This window comes from Macaca fascicularis, chromosome 6 (assembly GCF_037993035.2).
Source record: "Macaca fascicularis isolate 582-1 chromosome 6, T2T-MFA8v1.1".
In the NCBI taxonomy this organism is placed as follows: Eukaryota; Metazoa; Chordata; class Mammalia; order Primates; family Cercopithecidae; genus Macaca; species Macaca fascicularis.
Genome location: NC_088380.1, coordinates 69586104 through 69606754, shown reverse-complemented (window position 1 = coordinate 69606754; position 20651 = coordinate 69586104).

The following is a 20651-nucleotide window of genomic DNA, read 5'->3' as shown; positions in this document are numbered from 1 at the left end:
GCCTGCTGGAAAAGGTATTAATACATATCACAGCATTAGAACAATCTGCCATTTGGATGAGTAAATGAGGAATGCTATTACATAGAGTAATGATTGGAATCATTCCCTGATTAATATTAATTTCTTTTTCAGTAGGGGATGTCAATTGTTTTTTGCAGAGGGTATAATTCCAAGAGAGAACAGCCTTTCAGAAAGAGCAACCCCCAAAATACTATGTTAAGTAGTGTATTAAGAATGGTACATCTGTCTAGTTAAGTAAGTGGAGAGCAGAGGAAATCAATTTTGCTCTTTAAGTTCACTTACTAAGAACCATAAGAGACCTATTTGATCCTTATATTCCTAGAAAATCTAGACCCATTTGTGTCTTAGTCCGTTCAGGCTGCTATAACAAAATACCATAAGTTGGGTAGTTTACAGACACCAGAAATTTATTTCTGACAGTAGTAGAGGCTGGGAAGTCCAAAATCAAGGCACCAGCAGGTTTGTTGTCTGGTGAGGGATTGCTTACTTGTTCACAGATGGCTGCCTTTTCTCTGTAACCTCCCATGGCAAGAGGGACAGGAACCTCTCTGAAGCCTCTTTTATAAGTGCATGAATCTCATTCATGAAGGATCTTTCCTCATAACCTAATCACCTCCCCAATACTACACCTGCTAATACTATTACCTTGGTGATTAGGTTTCAACACATGCATTTTAGGAGGACACAAACTTTCAGACCATAGCAGTGAGGCTAACGTATCCAGTGAATTTCTGTTATTTTTCAATCTACTTTGCTTATGTGGCAATGGCAAGAATAGGGAAATGAGTAGAATCCACAGACATTTCCATATCTGACACCATTCCAGGCATTATCATGCCCACTGCCTATAACCCTGTGCAATTGCCCAGCCTTTCAGAAAGTTGTCCAGGCCAATAATTCAAGGAGCTGTTTTGTATTGGAAAGTGGTTGTTCTGTTATGTCTAAGCTAGTTTCATCTTTGAAGACATGCAAGGGAAAAAAAGCTGACTGGGAGCAGAAGGGAGAGGAAAAGGCAGGGGAGATAACGGGACACACTTACCTTGTTATATAGCTGTGGAGATTGATGAGAAAGTGTTTTCAAACTCCTTGGAGAGGAAGCACCCTGTGAAATATGGTGTGCTTCATAGTCTCTGGAAATAATAAGTCTGACTTTGCGATAACTAAAGAAGATAGAAATCAAACAGTGAAAGCTGATTTTAACTTTAAAAGAACAGTAGATACAGGACTTCAATTGTAAATATTCATCAAAAACATAGTTTATTCTAAGTATTTACTAGAGATAAGGAGCAATTTATGGGAGAGGCTCTGGCTCAGGAGTAATGGGCATAAAATTCATTTGTTCATTCAACTAAGATTTCTGGAATACCAATGGGCCAGGGATGGTTTTACATACTTGGGATATAGCAGTGAAAAAACTAGGTAAAATCTTTTGGCAGGTTGTTTGCAAAAATTGCCACCATTATTTTTCTCCATGTGTTCACCTCTTTTGCAAGGTGATTGAAAATTGCTACAAGAATAGATTTTAGGTGTGCTCAACACACACACACAAATGATAAGTATTTGAAGTAATGAATATGTTTTAAAAAGATATGGAGGCTATTTTCTTATACCTTGAATCTGGGCTGGCCTTATGCCTTGCTTTGTTGAATACGATGGGGCAGCATTGATGTGGTACCAGTTCTGACCATGGAACTCAAGAGGCTCTGTCCTCTTCCACTTGCTTCCTTGAAACCCTGCCCGACTGTCATGTGAACAATCCTGTGCTTACTTGCTGGAGACAAAGAGATCAGATGGAGCAGAGGAGTCATCCCAGCTGAGGCCATTCTGGATCAGCTAGCACTCAACAGACTTGGCAGCTGACTGCAGACACAAGAGTGAGGGCAGCGTAGACCAGAAGAAACTCTCAGCTTCATTCAATCTAAATTATCAAAACACAGACTTTTAAACTAAATAAATGGTTGTTATTTTAAGGCACTAAAATTTGGGGTAATTTGTTATATCGGAAAAGCTAACTAGTACAGTCTCAGATCTTAAGGAATTTACAATAGGGAGAACAGAGAAAATAAGCAACAATAACAAAATCATATACATATGTAGTCTATCAGATGGCAATCTGGAAAATAAACTGAAGTAAGATGTATAGGGAGTGCTAAGGTGAAGGGGAAGGATGTTGCTATTTTTTGTTGGTGTTTAGGTGACTACTCACTGATAAGGTGACATTTGGATAATGGCCTCAAAGGAGTTATCAGAGGCATGTGTTTGGAGCTTGGTGAAAATGAGCCCTCGGATAAATAAATCTTAAGAAATCTTAGTCAATTTACTGTGAAACTACAAATGATGTATTTCCAACAAAGGAAATGCCAGGAAATTGCAGATTTGGAAATTTGTGTGCCCAAAATCTAGGGCCTTCCCACTTCCTGACTGGAGACCTATTGGGTTGAAGGTATTAATATTCAACTTGTTCAGGATAAGACTCAACCAGTCAGTGGGAAACCCTGAATGGGATCTTACCAAATCTTAGGTATTGCCATGATTCTGAAACTCTGACATATACTCTACATCGGGGTCCCAACCCCCAGGCCATGGATCTGTCCCGTCCATGGCCTGTTAGAAACTGGGCCACACAGCAGATGAGCCAGCATTCCCACCTGAGCCTTGTCTCCTATCAGATCAACTGTGGCATTAGATTTTCATAGCAGTGCGAACACTATTGTGAACAGTGCATGTGAGAGATCTAGGTTGCATGCTCCTTATGAGAATGTAATGATACCTGTAATGTGCTTGAATCATCCCAAAACCATACCCCTGCCCACTGCTGTCCGTGGAAAAATTGTCTTCCACAAAACCAGTCCCTGGTTTTTGAAAGGTTGGGGACTGCTGCTCTACATGGTGAAAAAAAAGCTACCTTGGCAAGCGAGGTCACCTGAATTTTACTTCTGACTATGCTATCACTGTCATCTTGGTATATTGTATAGTTTTATTTTGAGAACAGCTTTACTGAGGTTTCATTCACATACTTTACAATTAACCCATTTAAAGTGTATAATTCAAAGGTTATAAGTACACTCACAGAAGTGCTCAGTCATCATTACAACCAATTTTTGGGACATATTCATCACTCCCAAAATAAACCCTGTACTCTTTATCAGTCACTCCTTATTTCCCACTAATCCTTGAGCCCTAGGCAATCACCAGTCTACTTTCCGTCTTTATAAATGTGCCCATTCTGGACATTTTATCGAAATAAAGTCAATTAACATGTAGTCTTTTGTAGCCAGATCCTTTTACCTAGCATAATGTTTTCAAGATTCATTTATGTTGTGGCATGTATCAATACTGTATTTCTTTTTATTGCCAAATAATATTCAGTTTTAAGACTCTTATCATATTTTATTCATCCATGAATTAATTGATCATTGTGGTTGTTTCCACTTTTTGGCTATTATGAATAATGCTGTTGTGAATACTTGTGTACAGATTTCTACCTGAGTGTATATTTTCATTAATCTAGGGTATAAAACTAGAGATGGAATTGCTGGATGATATGATAACTGTATGTTTAACTTTTTGAAGGACTTCCAAGCTGTTTTCCATAATGGTTATACCATTTGAAATTCCCACCAACAATGTAAGAGGGTTCCAATTTTTCCACATCCTCCTCAATATTTGTTATTATCTGTATTCTTGATTATAGCTATCCTAGTGAGTCTGAGGTGGTATTTCATTGTAGTTTTGACTTGCATTTTCCTAATGACTAATGATGTTGTGCATCTTGTTATATGCTTATTGACTGTTGGCATGTCTTCTTTAGAGAAATATCTATTTCAATTCTTTGCTCATTTTTAAACTAGCTGGTCTTTTTATTATTGAGTTGTAAGAGTTATTTATATATTCTGGATACTAGATTCTTATCAGGCTTATGAATTACAAATCTTTTCTCCAATTCTATTATCTTTTTACTTTCTTAACTTTATCATTTGCATCACAGCAATATTTTTTTTTTGCTTGTGTTTTGGAGTTGTATCTAAGAAAGTCATGGAAGGTTTACTCCTATGTTTTCTTTTAAGGGTTTTACATTTTAAGTTTTAGCTTTTACATTTAGGTAGTTGATTTATTTGTGAGTTATTTTATGTATAATATATGGAAGGGGCTCAAATTCAGTTTTGTTTGCCAATACCATTTTCAATACCATTTGTTGAAAAGAGTATTCTTTCCCCATTGATTTTTTTATGCCCTTGATTAAGATCAATTAAGCATAAATGTAAGGGATTATTTCTGGATTCTCAATTCTGTTCCTCTAAACTTATGTCAATTATTACAGCAGTACACAGTCTTGATTATTGTACCTTTGTGGTAAGTTTTGAAATCAGGCAATGTGATTCCTCCAACTTTGTTCTTTTTTTCAACATCAGTCCAGGTATTCTAGATCCCTTGCATTTTCATATAAATTTTAACATCAGCTTATCAATTTCAGAAAACAACGTTAACTGGGATTTTAATAGGGACTGCACTGGATCTGTATATCCACATCGAAAGTATTATCTGTTATCATCTTACCAATATTAAATCTTCTGATTCAGGGCCTTTCCATTTATTTAAGTGTGATTTAATTTATCTTAACACCATTTTGTGGTTTTTAGGGTGCAAGTTTTACACTTATTTTGTTATACTTATTTGTAGGCATTTTTTTTTCTTTTTGTCACTACTGTAAATGAGATTGCTTTAAAATTTCATTTTCAAATAGTTCAGTGTATAGAAATACAATTAATTCTCATATGTTGATCTTGTATTCTGTAGTCTTGCTAAAATTATTTTAATAGGTATTTAAGTGAGTTTCTTAAGATATTCCATATACATTATGCCATCTGCAAATATAGTTTTACTTTAAAAAATGGATGTCTTATATTATTTTCTTGACCAATTCCCTTGCTGTAACTTCTACCATCAGGGGGAATAAAAGTGATGAGAGTGGACATCCTGTCTTGTTCCTGATTTTATGGGAAAACCATTCAGTTCTCCACCATTTGAGTATTAAGTTAATGGTGGGTTTTTCACAGCTGCTCTTTATCAGTTTAAGAAAGTTTCTTTATTTTCCTAGTTTGTTAGGTGTTTTTATTGTGACAGGATGTTGAAGTTGATCGATGTTTTCTGTTTGTCAGTTGAGATGATTATATGCTTTTTGTGATTTTTTTAAAGATTAAATGAAATAATTCAGGAAATATTTAGCAAAAACTCTGCTATATACTAACTACTTAATAAATGTTATTTAATATTTGCTCAAGGAAGCACCCGTAATTGGATTTTCATTGGTTGTGTAGTTGCAGAGCAAGGAGAAAAGTTACATTGAATATTAGATGTCATTCCTGATTTTTTAATCATATAAATCAGAAGACTGATTTATTAGTCTGTTCTCACGCTGCTAATAAAGACATACCTGAGAAAAGGTAATTTATAAAGGAGGAAGTTTAATTGACTCCCAGTTTGGCATGGCTGGGAAGACCTCAGGAAACTTGCAATCACGGTGGAAGGGGAAGAAAACACGTTCTTCTTCACATGGTGGCAGGAAAGAGAAGTGCAAAGTGAAGTGGGCAAAAAGCCCCTTATAAAACCATCAAATCTTATGAGAACTCACACACTATCATGAGAATAGCATGGGGAAAACCACCCGCATAATTCAATTACCTCCCACCAGGTCTGTCCCATGACACACGGGGATTATGGGAACTACTAATCAAGATGAGATTTGGGTGGAGACACAACCAAAGCATTTCAACAGTTAAGTAGAATGCCTCAGGGAGAAAAAAGAGGACATTTACAAACTAGCTTTGTCCACATGATAAAACTTTAATTTTAAGGAAATTAAAATAACACTTAAAAATGAGGAATGAACTTGATAAGTGGTAAAATACTAAAAAATGTATTTGAGAAATTCACCTTTCTCTCTTCTTGTCTTTGTTTTGCCTGTGACCTTGTGTGGCTCTCTCTCTCTCTGGGTGTGTGTGCACAACCATTCACACCCACTAATCTATGCCTCTAGTGTGTGGGGGAGAGCTTATCAATGCTTTTAGTTCATTGCTTTCAGTTCGTAATGATTTTCACAGTGGACCACCCTGTTACCACTCATAAGCCTTACCAGAGGAACCAGATGGCTGATATATTTGAGTTGCCAAAACAGCAGCAATAAAACCCATAAAGTGTGGAGAAAAGATATTTTCCTTTTTTATTGTATTTCAATCCTGACAGTGTCATTAAATAATGAGAACTCCAAAAGCTCACTGTGAAATTCACAAATTATTAAGAGTCTAGGCTGTTCTCATTCTTTATTGTTAAATAATTAAGCTTTGATCATCTCAAACACACACACTTGATTGGTGTCATTTGATGACATTACAATTTTTGCTTTAACAAATTAGAAACATATTAATGTTAAATTGACTTTATCTGTTTCTTATCTTGCATTTATATTTTGATAATACAGTATCTGATCATATTTGTTTATTCAATTGGTGTGAATTTTTAATAATGTGTTCTTAACCTTGTTGGCTTTCTGATGTGCAACTTTTCATGATGCTTGGTTTAATATGCCTCTTACCCATTTAATCACACTTTAATAATATATAATGTGCTAATAGTGGGATTATTAGCACATTTTTATCTGTTTTATCTGATGTTATTAGCACATATTATCAGTTTTATCTGATTTTTCATGAACATTTACATATATATATATACACACAATATGACATTATTTTACATACTTAGGTGTATGTTTATAAAGTCTGATGCACTCTTAGCAAAATAGATTTTATGTTCACATGTATAAAACAAGCAATATATCAGTGGTTTTTAGGGATAATTTTGTACCCTCCACCCCAAGGAACATTGGCAATGTCTGGAATCATTTTTCATCGTCACAGTTGGACGGGTGCTACTGGCATCTAGTGGGTAGATGACAGGGGTGTCATTCAACATGTTCAATGCACAGGACAACCCCCACAACAAATAATTATCTGGCTCAAAATATCAATAGTGTTGAGGTTAAAAAATTCTCTAGATAAATTTCCTTCTCATGTTTTCCAATGAATTTTTTTTTAGGTACTTTTATGGCTAGCAAAGAAATAATGCATGCATTTAGGAAGACTTCAAAACAAAAATTGCTATAAATTTCACTTTGTTTTTGTAATGTTTGTTAACTTCTCCAGGGATTTTCACACATAGAGTTTAATGTACTTCTTATGTAATTTCTGGGATATAGAAATGGAAGATTTGCCAAATAAATATGCTTTTTTTTAACAGATACAAAACATACACAGAATTTAAGTGATTATCCTAAGGTTACATGGTTGATTAGTGATCACAGTTCCTTGTCTGATGGTAAAAGCATAAAAGGCTGACTTTTATGTTCCTGGGAGAAAAACAGGATGATAATGCCAGTGTTCAAAAAGCCTTACTCTATCTTTCCTCCTTGTTTTCTACCTCCTCAGCAATATAAAAAATCCCAGGGGAATAATTTCACCATTCTATTACTAAACACTGAATAATCTCATACCATCATTTCAATTAGAGCATATTTCTTTATTGATGTAGAATTAAATATACTTATGTTAACTTGAAATTTACATTTAGCATTAATCATAATGTGGAAGGAAATTAAATCTCAAATTGATCCTATACATTCTCTTAATAAGGTTGTAAAACTGAAACATGTCAAGCAATATGGAGTCTCCATGTTCTTCCTCTGCAAGTTCTAATTTGTGCCTCCTCTTTTAGCTGTTGAACAATAAATGAGTTTATGAGAGAATGCCAGTAAACAGGATAGAGATTTAAATTAGAAATGGGACAAATATTGGAACTTAATTACTGCAGTGTTAACCTTGGTGTCAGTGATTTTCAGAATAGTTAACTGAGAGGAGAAATTTACTGGTATTTCAATCCCCAAATTTCTTTCTACTGTGCTACTATTTTGGCCAGGCACGAAGATCCTTAAGCTCTACGTGGAGACTGTTAATATTACGAAATAATTTCTTCTGTTTGAATGGTTGAGGTAATTAATTTTAAAGAAAGTAAGTGATCATTTAAGCTACCTTTGTATGAATAAATTCTATTTAAATGTCTTCCAACAACTTGTACAAACCTTTGAAAGTGAAGGACAAGTTACAAAGCCATCCATCCTACCTTAACATTTTCCCCATCTGTCAATCAAGGGTTTTTTGAAATTTGGTGTCCAAGGATTATAGTTAAGATTTTTTCTCAATATACTTACTGAGTTTCTGCTAAATGTCTAGCACTGGGAATACAACAAAAGAGGCACAGTGGCTTCATACATGTTTTCTGCAGCTAAACTTTTGATTAGGTAGGTAGTAGATTGTGGTAAATTCTGGAGTAAACCTGGGGAGATGAAGATGGCATAGCAGCAGAGTGAAAGGACTCTCATTGATCAGTAACCAAATATAAAGAAGACAGTCAGGAATTTACAGCTTCATGGTAGGTGGGCAGAAAGCTGAGAGAAAGATCAGGGGGTGAAATGACCCCAAAGTGATATTTCAAAGTTTTTTATTTAGTTGAATGCCTAGAAAGTGAGTTGTGATCAAAACTCCTACATTACCTACTGAAGTAGTGTGTTGAATATTTAGGAATCATTTGTAAATACTTATAGCAATTGTTCTCAATCCTGGTTGCACATTTGAATTACATGGGGAGCTTTTAAACACATGGAAGACTGTGCTCCCATCTAGAGATTCTGATTCATTAAGTCTAGAGTTAGGCCTAAGAAATTGCTGTTAACAAAGCAAACAAAGAAAACTCCCTGAGTTTTCCAAAATACAGGAGACTAGGGATCCAGAGGGGTTAGAATATATCTGATGGCATCTCGTGAACCTCATCATAGGAAAATGTGGTATGTGCTTGATGGTAATAACTATATGAGTCTGAGACTTTACAAAGAGATATATGACATTTGGGCTATAGTCTACCCTGTGGGAAAGAATAAGAAAAAGCCAATCAAACTTTATATACTCTTGGTCTCCTACTTATCCCTAAGTGACCTATGGGACCTAGTGATTAAGAAACAGATACAGTGTTAACAATAAGGAACCATTTGCACTGTTCCCTAATTTACTGCATCACCTTAGGGAATATTCTTGACTAAAATATTTTTGAGGCATCAAGTTAGAACTCAGCATAAATAGAAACTAACTGCAAATGGATTTAAAAGACAGTGGTAGATGCTGTCTTTGGGCAACCAGAATAAGGTCCTATCAATGACAGCACATTCACTGTTCAGGAAGCATACACACGCACACACACACACACACACACATGGCAGAGATCACATTTATAGCATGGTAAAAACATTTTCAAATCCAAGTTTATAAGGGATAAACTACAATCCTGGGTGTATGGAATAAAGAAGATGATTGATCTATGTAATAACTGAGGAACACAAAGGAAATATTCACAAGTAGCTGGAAGATAGGACAGTTATTATTCTGGCAAATTCAATTTTGATCTCTTGCTGTCCTGAATCTTTGATAAATATATCTTGAATCACTTAACTAACATAAGTGAGACCATTTATTTAATCTGCCATCATTTTAACAGGAATATACTTAGATATGCAAACTATTTGACAAAGCTACATTTTTTGAAAAAGTTTGAAGACCAGTTTCAAAGGAGTTAGATGATTAGAGCAAGAACTGTATCATGATGATGTTAATTTTGTTGAAGTATAATTGCCCTTGCTGTCTTATCCACATGAATACATTTGCTGTTAAAGGTTTTTATAGATTGTTTCCATCATGCCTAAAACCTAATTGGTTACAATTAAAATGGAAAACCCTAAAACTGCAAAAGAATTTTCAAGTTCCCAATGGTCATTTGAGTTCCCACATGTAGTTCTCACCTTTCAAAATTGCTAGAAATAGGAAAATTGAAGAAAAGTAAAAGACTATCAAAGATTATTATTTCAGCAGTGGAGGTAGAAAGAAGGGGATCTGTGAAAAACTCGCCTGAACAGCAGCTCTAAAAAATAGCCTTCTACATCCAAACTGAAGGCTTGGGTAAGTAGTGGGCAAAGTAGAAGTGAAATTTTAGTCCTTATGAATCTGAAAAATGCATCAGTGAATGAAACCACAACATAAAAGGCTGATAAGATTTTTAAAAAATAATGATAATATTCTTTATTAGTGAAAGTGTTGTAACAATGAACACTCATACATATAGTTGATAAATGTAAGTTGGTAGAAAGTTTCCTTAAATAAAATTGTTGTCATGTATCATGGACTTTCAAATGTTTGATATCTTTGGTTAACTAATTTTACTTTCAGAAAATTCTGTGGAAGCAGTCATACCACCGATCAATGATGCATTTATGGAGATATTCATTACAGCACTTTTAATACAGAAAACCTAGGTAGAGGTCAAATGTTCAATACTAGGGGTTTGAGTGAATTTATTGTGGCACTCTATACAATGGAATACTATGTAGTATTTCAAAATGATATATAAGCACACATGTTTTGTCTTTGAATGATAGTAGAAATATATTGTTAATGAGAAAAGCAAGTTACAAAACATTCATATATAAAGAAATATTTGTCCATATATAAAGAAGAAGTCTTGAATGTCTACCTACACATTAGCAGTTATTATTTCTCTGTGGTGAACTAAGGATGATTTCTTCATTTTTTAAAAAATTATCCCATGAAGTTTAATAACGTGTGAAAAAAAAAGAAAAATTTAATTGGTGGTATGAAATATATTATTTCTATAGAAAATTCATACTGTGTTTCTTTTAGTCTTTGAGAATCTGAAGCAAATATTTTTGCCATGTGGGATATATTTTATATGTAGCTATAATTCATGAAAATTTTATATCCATAATATGTTAGTTGTAGAGACAAGAGTACACACGGGAAACAATTAGATGGAATGAAATGAAAATAAATCACTCAATAGAAGTAGTATAGGTGTTACAACTGGCATCAGGAGATCAGTAAAGGGATATTTTAAAGCCATCTGGGGAGTCAACTCATTGGCATACATTTTGTGTTACTAGGTTAAAGCACAGATCACTCACCCACTTATTGTCCCTCATTCCCTGTGCCTTAGTTTGGTGATCTGAGTTACAGAATTCACTGTATGTTATATACCCAGTAATAGGATGGCTGGGTCATATGGTACATCTAGTTCTAGATCCTTGAGGAATCGCCATACTGTTTTCCATAATGGTTGAACTAGTTTACAATCCCACCAGCAGTGTAAAAGTGTTCCTATTTCTCCACATCCTCTCCAGCACCTGTTGTTTCCTGACTTTTTAATGATCGCCATTCTAACTGGTATGAGATGGTATCTCATTGTGGTTTTGATTTGCATTTCTCTGATGGCCAGTGATGATGAGCATTTTTTCATGTGTCTGTATATGACCCAGCCATCCCATTACTGGGCATATACCCAAAGGATTATAAATTATGCTGCTATAAAGACACATGCACACGTATGTTTATTGCAGCACTATTCACAATAGCAAAGACTTGGAATCAACCCAAATGTCCATCAGTGACAGATTGGATTAAGAAAATGTGGCACATATACACCATGGAATACTATGCAGCCATCAAAAAGGATGAGTTTGTGTCCTTTGTAGGGACATGGATGCAGCTGGAAACCATCATTCTTAGCAAACTATCACAAGAACAGAAAACCAAACACCGCATGTTCTCACTCATAGGTGGGAACTGAACAATGAGATCACTTGGACTCGGGAAGGGGAACATCACACACCGGGGCCTATCATGGGGAGGGGGGAGGGGGAAGGGATTGCATTGGGAGTTATACCTGATGTAAATGACGAGTTGATGGGTGCAGCACAGCAACATGGCACAAGTATACATATGTAACAAACCTGCACGTTATGCACATGTACCCTACAACTTAAAGTATAATAATAATAAATAAATAAAAAAAGAAAAATAAATAAATATTAAAGAGTTAAAAAAAAAAAAAGAATTCACTGTATTCACTGTATGTTATTTGATATCCTTCTTTAACTTGGCCTTCACTTTTCATGAACAAGGTTATCCAGCAAGGTGCAAATGTGGCTACTGTGACCAAACATGCCGTCTCCTTTCTGGATTCGGGGCCTAGGCTACCTGGGATCATTTCCTTCCCAGTTTTATTGGATTGGTGCAAAAATAATTGCAGTTTTGGAACGTGACTTTTAAATGACTTTTAAATCATTATAACTATGCTCAAACACATCTTTATTTTATTTATATTATTATTATTATTATTATTTTTATAGAGGCAGAGTCTCGCTCTGTCGCCCAGGCTGCAGCGCAGTGGTGCGATCTCGGCTCATTCCAACCTCCGCCTCCTGGGTTCAAGCAATTTCCTACCTCAGCCTCCCAAGTAGCTGGGACTACAGGCACACGCCGCCATGCCCAGCTAATTTCTTTTGTATTTTAGTAGAGATGGGGTTTCACTGTGTAGCCCAGGCTTATCTCAAACTCCTGAGCTCAGGCAGTCTGCCCACCTTGGCCTCCCAAAGTGCTAGGATTAGAGGCGTGAGCCACCGTGACTGGCCAAACACATCTTGATTAATCAAAGCAGGAACCATTACAATGAAGACATTTTTGCCAATGAGAAATAAGTTTGTTTATTCCTGTAGTGTAAAAGTCATGCTTCGGGATTCGACAAACTCTTAGAAAACATTTTCTGCATCCGACTGGTTGTGGAGGCATTTTCCCTGCAAAAAGTTGTTGAGATGTCTGAAGAAGTGAAGAAAAAGAAATGGTAGTCAGCTGGTGAGAGGTCAGGTGAACATGGCAGATGAGGTAAAACCTGGTAGCTCCATCCGTTCAACTTTTGAAGCACTGGTGGTGTGACATGTGTTTGGGTGTTGTCATGGAGAAGAATTCAGCCCTTTCTGTTGACCGATGCCAGCTGCAGATGTTGCAGGTGTTGGTTCATTTCATCAATGTGCTGATCATACTTCTTAGATGTAATAATGGTCTTTCTGGGATTCTGAAAGCGGCAGTGGGTCAGACCAGCAGCAGACCACCAAACAGCAACCATCACCTTTTTTGGTACAAGTTTGGCTTTGGGAAGTGTTTTGGAGCTTCTTCTTGGTCCAACCACTGAGCTGGTCATCACTGGTTCTCATATAAAATCCACATTTGTTGCGTGTCACAATCCAATAGACAAATGATTTGCTGTTGTTTTGTAGAATAAGAGAAGATGACACTTCAAAACAGCGATTTTTAAAAAAAAAATTTTGGTCAGGTCATAAGGCACCAACTTACCTAGCTTTTTCACCTTTGCTATTTGCTTCATGCTGAACGACCATAAAATGGTCAACTTTGAATTCTATGGCAACTTCTTATGTAGTTGTAAGAGGATCAGCTTCAATGATTGCTGTCAACTGGTCATTGTCAACTTCTGATGGCCAGCCACTCTGCTCCTCATCTTCAAGGCGCTTGTCTCCTTTACCAAAGTTCTTGAACCACCAGTGCATGGTACGTTCGTTAGCAGTTCCTGGGCCAGATGTGTTGTTGATGTAGCGAGTTGTCTCTGCTGCTTTACAACACAGTTGACCTCGAGTAAGAAAATTGCTCAAATTTGCTTTTTGTCTAACATCATTTCCACAGTCTAAAATAAACATAAAATAAATAGCAAGTAATAAATCATTAGCAAAAAAACATAAAGTGAGAAATGCCCATTAAAATGGTGTATAACATAAAATAAGAAATGCCCATTAAAATGATGTATAACGTAACCACATTTATTTAAGAATATATTCCAATATCAAATGGCAAATTCCAACAATGTAAAAACCACAATTACTTTCACACTCACCTCAATATATATATATTACTAAATAACTCGACTTACGGAAAAGCTGCAAAAATAGTACAGAGAGTTCTCTTAAAACTTTCACCCAGCATCCTCTAAGGTTAGCATCTCATATTAACATAATAACAAAATAAAGAAATTAACATTGGTACAATACTATTAGTTAAACTACAGACTTTGTTCCCATTTCATCAGTATTTCCACAGCTTTCTGTTACAGAATCTAATCCAGAATTTCATTTGCAGTTAGTTGTCATTTCTCCTGATCTCCTTCATTTTGTGACACTTTTGCAGTCTTTCCATGTAGTTTATGACCATGACACTTTCAACGAATAATTAGTTATTTTGTTAAATGTCCCTCAATTTGGATTTGTCTCATATATTTTCATGAGTAAATCAAAGTTACCAATTTTTGGCCAGAATACCATAAGAGTGTTGTGCCCTTCTTGGTGTAGGACAGGATGCATATGATGGTGATATATTTTATTGAAATGGATAAAGTTTTTGTCCCCCTCGCAGGGCATGCGATGGGGCTGTGGCTTTCTTTAGTTAACAAAATTTATCTGAAATGCATCCATGCTGTTTCAGGAATCAATAAGCTGTTTCTTTGTATTAGTTGGCAGCAATCCACTGAATGTGTGAACCAGTTTGCCAACCCATTCACTGGTGAAGGAGCATCTAAATCGTTTCCAGTTTGTTACAGTTGAGAATAGAACTGATATAAATATATATTTATAGATTCTTGCTTGAACTTACATTTTCATGTGTCTTGGGTAAATGCCCTAGATTGGGGATTGCTAGTTCATATGATAAGTGTATGTTGAACTTTATTATAAAAAATTGCCAAACTGTTTTTAAAAAGTGGTTTTACATTTGACTTCTTATCAGCAGTATATTAGAATTCCAGTTTCTTCATAGCCCGCTACCACTTAGCGTAGTCAGAATTTTTGTTTGTTTACCATTCTAATAAATGTGAAATTGTATCTTACTGTGGTTTTAATTTGCATTTTCCTGATGATTAATGATGTGAAGCACCTTTTCACAATTGGTGTCAAAATGTATCATTTTTTTCCTGCATCTATTGAGATGCTTATGTAGCTTTTCCTTTTTAATCTAATAAGATAGCAAATAATGTTATTTGATTTTTCAAATATTGAAACTTCTTTGTATTACTGGGATAAATTCCACTTGCTCATAGAGAGTTGTTCTTTTTATACATTTCTTGATTCAATTTTTTACTATATTTATTGAGGATTTTGCACTTATGTTTATGAAAGATGTAGGCCTATAGTTGTAAAGTCTTTGGTTTTGGTATCAGGATAATATTAACTTCATAAAATAAGTTGAAAAGTTTCTTTTAAAAATATTTTCTGGAAGAGATTGTATAGAATTTGTATTAATATTTTAATTATACTTAAATGTTTGAGGAACTCACCAGGGAAATCATCTGGGCCTAGGTTTTTCTTTGTTGAAAGGTTTTCAACAATGACTCCAATTTATTTAATGGCTACTGACTTATTCAGGTTATCTTTTTTTTATTTGGCAGATTGTGTCTTTCAACAAATTGGTTAGTATCTACTAGGTTGCTTCATTTATGGTAATAGTGTTCATAGTATTTCATTATTTCCCTTTTTCATGTCTGTGGGGTCTGTACTGATGTCCCCTGTTTCATTCCTAATATTAGCAATTTGTTTCTTCTTTTTCTTCATCAATCTGGTTGGAAGTATACCAATTTTATGGATCTTTTTACATAACTAGTTCTGCTTTAATTGATTTTTCCCTATAGATTTGTGTTTTTAACTTCATTAAATTCTGTTCTTTATTGTTTCCTTCTTTCTGCTTGATTTGTGTAATTTGCTCTTATTTTTCTAGTTTCTTAAGGAAGTAACTTAGATTACTGATTTGATGCTATTTTCTTCTAATATAAACATATAATGCCATACATTTCCCTCTAGAGACTGGTAGAATTTTATCCCACAAATTTTGATGTGTTTTACTTTATTTCATTCAGTTAAAAGTATTTGTAAATTTCCTTTGATTTTTGTTTTGTCCTACCCGTGGGTCTTTACAAGTATCTTGTTTAGTTTCCCACTATCTGAAGACTTTTTAGATATTTTCTGTTATTGACTTCTAATTTAATGTCATTGTATTCTGAGAACATATTTTTTACTATTTCCATTCTTTTGAATCTGTTGACATTTGATGTATTGCCCTTAATATCATATATCTTGGTGGCTGTTTCATGTGCACTTAAAAAGAATGTGTATGTTGCTGTTGTAGAGTGAAACATTCTATAAATGTCAATTATGTGGTTTTTTTTTTTTTTTTTTTTTTTTTTTGAGACAGAGTCTTGCTCTGTCACCCAGGTTGGAGTGCAGTGACCGGATCTCAGCTCACTGCAAGCTCTGCCTCCCGGGTTTACGCCATTCTCCTGCCTCAACACCCAGAGTAGCTGGGACTACAGGCGCCCGCAACCTCGCCCGGCTAGTTTTTGGTATTTTTTAGTAGAGACGGGGTTTCACCGTGTAGGCCAGGATGGTCTCGATCTCCTGACCTCGTGATCCGCCCGTCTTGGCTTCCCAAAGTGCTGGGATTACAGGCTTGAGCCACTGCGCCTGGCCTAGTTAATTATGTTGAGTTATTTGATAGTGTTGTTCAGGTCTTGTGTATCCTTACTGATTTTCTAACTGCCTATTCCATCAATTACTGAAAGAGTAATCTTGAACTTTCCAGCTATAATTATTGATTTGTCAGTTCTGTCATTTTTTGCTTTATGTAATTTGTTCTGTGTTATATGCACACACAATTAGGATTGCCATATCTTTTTTTAAGAATTAAAGTTTCCATTTTTATTAGATGTCTGTCTTTATTCCTGATCATATTCTTTGTTCTGCAGGAATATTTTGTCTCATATTAATAAAACTACTGAAGCTTTATTTTGGCTAGTGGTAGTAATATGCATCATTATCCATCCTTTTACTATACCTTTACATTTAAAATAGGTTTATTGTACACAGCTGTTATATCTTATTGTTATACACAATCTAAAGTTTTCTTTTTAATTAATGTTTTTCGACCATTTATATTTTTGTGTTCCTTGAAATAGTTGAATTAAAATTTACCATCTCTCTAGCTGTTTTCTATTTGTTCCATCTTTACTTTGTTTCTTTTTTCCCTTTTTTCTCTTTTCTCTAGGGTTAATTGAGCTTTTCATTAATGATTATAGTTTACCTTCACTATTCAGTTATTATTTATAACTCTTGTTAAAATGTTTTAGTGAGTGTCTTGGATTTACAATATGCAAATCTAGTTGATCACATTTTACCTTCAAATAATACTCTGCTTTATGTGTAGTGGGAGAACCTTACAACAGTTTATTTTCAGTTCCCTTCTCTCATCCTTTGTGCCATTGTTTTCATAATTTTACTTTTGCATATGCTATAAACACATAATCCATTGTTAATATCTTTGCTTTAGATAATCAGTTACCTTTTATAATAATTAAAAATAAGAACAAGTAAATTTTTGATACCGTAGTCCATTACTAGCATCTTTTATTTTTTGTGTGGATTGAAGTTTCTGTCAAGCATTATATTTCTTCTGCCTGAGAAACTTCTTTTTAACAATTCTTCTAAGTCTTCTGACAATGAATTATTTCTGGTTTTGTTTTTCTTAGAAAGTTTTATTTCTCTTTTATTTCTGAAATTTATTTTTGCTGGATGTAGAATTCTGTTTGAAAGTTTTTTCTTTTGGTATGTCACTTTATTGTCTTCTGGCAAAAGTCTGTTGTGATTTTCATCTTTGTTTCTCAGTGTGTTTTTTTCTTCTCACCACCTTGAAGATTTTTTCTTTGCATTTTAGTAGTTTTTATATGATATGTTTACGTTTATTTTTCCTCACTTTATTCCTTCTTCTCCTTCTCTGCTTCTTCCTACTCTCCCTGTTTTCTCCCCACCTTCTCCTCTTCTACATTCTACCTCCTCCTCCTTCTTCTTCATTTATCCTGCTTTGCGTTTTTTTGTTACTTGCATCTGTGGGCTTGTCTGTCACTAATTTGGGAATATTCTTGGCCATTATTTCTTCAAGTATTTCTTCTGCTTTCTCTTCTCTATTTTTTGTTAGATTTCAAATATACATATGTTAAAACATTTGATACTGTTTCACAACTCTTGGGTTCTCTGGCTTTTTACTCCCCAGTTTTTTCCACTTCATGTTTCAGTGTGGTTAATTTCCCCTGACATGTCTTCAAGTTTATACGTTATAGTATCACCTATGTAGCATCTACTCATGATCTCATTTATTGCATTTGCATTTATGTCACTGTGTCTTTTATTTCTTGCATTTCCATTTGATTGTTTTCCTCTCACTGCTGAAATTTGATTGCATGTTGTCTGCATTTTCCATTGGATCAGTGGTTCTCAATTGGGAGTGTCTCCCTGTGGACATTTGCCAATGTCAGGAGTCATTTTTGGTTGTCATGATTAGAGAAAGTGCTATTGGCATCTAACGGGTATAGGCTAGGGATGCTGCCAAACATCCTACAATGCACGGAACAGCCCCTACAACATAGAATAATCCCTCCCAAAATGTCAATATTGTTGAGAAACTCTGTTTTAGAATATTTAACATCTAAGTTATTTTAAATTCCCCACATGATAATTCCAGCATCTGTGTCTGAGTCTGACTCTGGTTCTGTTGATAGCTTTGTCTCTTGTCAGCATGATTTTTTTTTTTTGTCTTCTCACATGCCTCATAGGATTTATTTTGCTGAAAACTGGACATCTTGTGTAGGACAGTAGTGATTGGGGTAAACAGTCTTTGTGTCTGGAAATGATCATGATTTTCCTTCTGCTGTTACTTTAGCAGGAGGATTTCCATTAATCTGATTACAAATTAAGTTAATTTGAGGTTTGTTGTTGCTATAGGTATTCTTTAAGCACTACAGGCTTCGAATGCCTCTAGCAATGCAATACCTTGTGTGTAGGGTGGGGTTCATTTGCCAATGGATTTGTTTCAGTGCTGCTTGACTCTCAGCTTTGGGTGTTCTCATTGTGCTGTTCCTTGGGGCGGATCTGTATTGAAGGCAGTATTGCAGTGCTTGCATTGTAGGGATGCTTTCTCTGTAGTCTCACCAATTTTTTTCTTTCTTTTTTTCTTTTTTTTTGAGATGGAGCCTTGCTCTGTCACTCAGGCTGGAGTGCAGTGGTGCGATCTCAGCTCACTGCAACCTCTGCCTCCTGGGTTCGAGCGATTCTCCTGCCTCAGCCTCTGGAGTAACTGGGACTACAGGCACACACCACCACGCCTGACTAATCTTTGTATTTTTAGTAGAGACAGGGTTTCACCATATTGGTCAGGCTGGCCTTGAAGTCCTGACCTCGTGATCTGCCTGCCTCAGCCTCCCAAAGTGCTGGGATTACAGGTGTTAATTTTTTTTTTTTTTTTAATAAGTGTTTGTTGAGGTCTGTGTATAAAAAGCCTGCAATATAGTACAAAATTCCCCCAACTTTGTGGCCTCCATGGGTTCTACATATTTTTGCCAGGTCACAATCTGCCTCCAACAATTTATTAACTATTTTAGCTACTTCCTCATATAGGTGTTCAGCTGCATCTGCTCCAGGCAATAAAATATTTGTTCTCTCCTTCCTTTCAGGCGCTTGTCTCTCCTTAGATTTTAGTCTAGTTGACTGCCTTATGACCTCAGCTTTTTTATGGATTTAAGAAAGGACATATGATTACAGCTTGCCTTACTTTTTTGTTGCTGTTGTGAGTGTGAGAGTGGTGCTCCTTCTGGCTCTCTATATTTTCATGTGGAATGGGAAGATTCCTTTCCAGGATAATCTTACTATAATGGAGCTAGTTCTCTAAGTTGTGCTTCCAGCCTGGTTCACTCTGGGCTCAGCGTCAGGTCAGAGAGTCTGCCTCAGAGTCACAGCATAGCAGGAGAGCAGGGCAGTCAGTACCCCCAGCTGATTTTGGTTTGAGTAATGGGCATGGGCTCCTGAAATTGGGAGCCAGTACTTTCTTTAGTGGTGTAAAGAAAATCTAGGATTTAAAAATGAGTGTTAAAGTCTAAATGGTCTTCCCTGCCCAAGGCATGGTGGTTAGTGGCTGAGTAAGGCTTAATGGACACGAAAGAAAAACAATGTTCCTGGCAGAAGCCAGTGTTTTTTTTTCTCATCTTAGGCAGGCATAGTGTACATGGCTTACTTTTCAGGTCATTTGGTAAATGGATAATGAAGCAGGAGGGTTATTGAAGATGGTTAATATTCATAAATCCAAAATTGACTAGAAACTGGGTTCAGGGTCTGAAAATACTTCCCTGATGGTTAAAAAACATGAGATTCAATCCCTTTTAGAATCAGCTGTTTATATGTATGTATATGTGTGAGTGTGAGTGGGTATGTATGTATGTATCTCTATTATAAAAATTTGAAATACCAGAAAGCGTAAGGAAAGGGTACATTTCACTCATAATACTGCCACCCAGAGATAACAGGTCTTACTTAACATTTTAATATATTTTTCTCATATGTAATACTTTATATACTTGGGATCATATGTTCATAGTTTGTGACACGACTTTTTTTCACCTTCTAAACATTTTTTAATATCCTTAGCTATTTTCAAGATAATTCTTTTATATGCCTATACTATAATTTATGTAGCTAAGTTGCCTTAAATTTATTTTACTACTACCAATATCATTACAATAAACATCTTTCATCAAACTCTTTGTGAAAGTTTATGATTATGTCTCTACATAAATTCCTGGAAAGT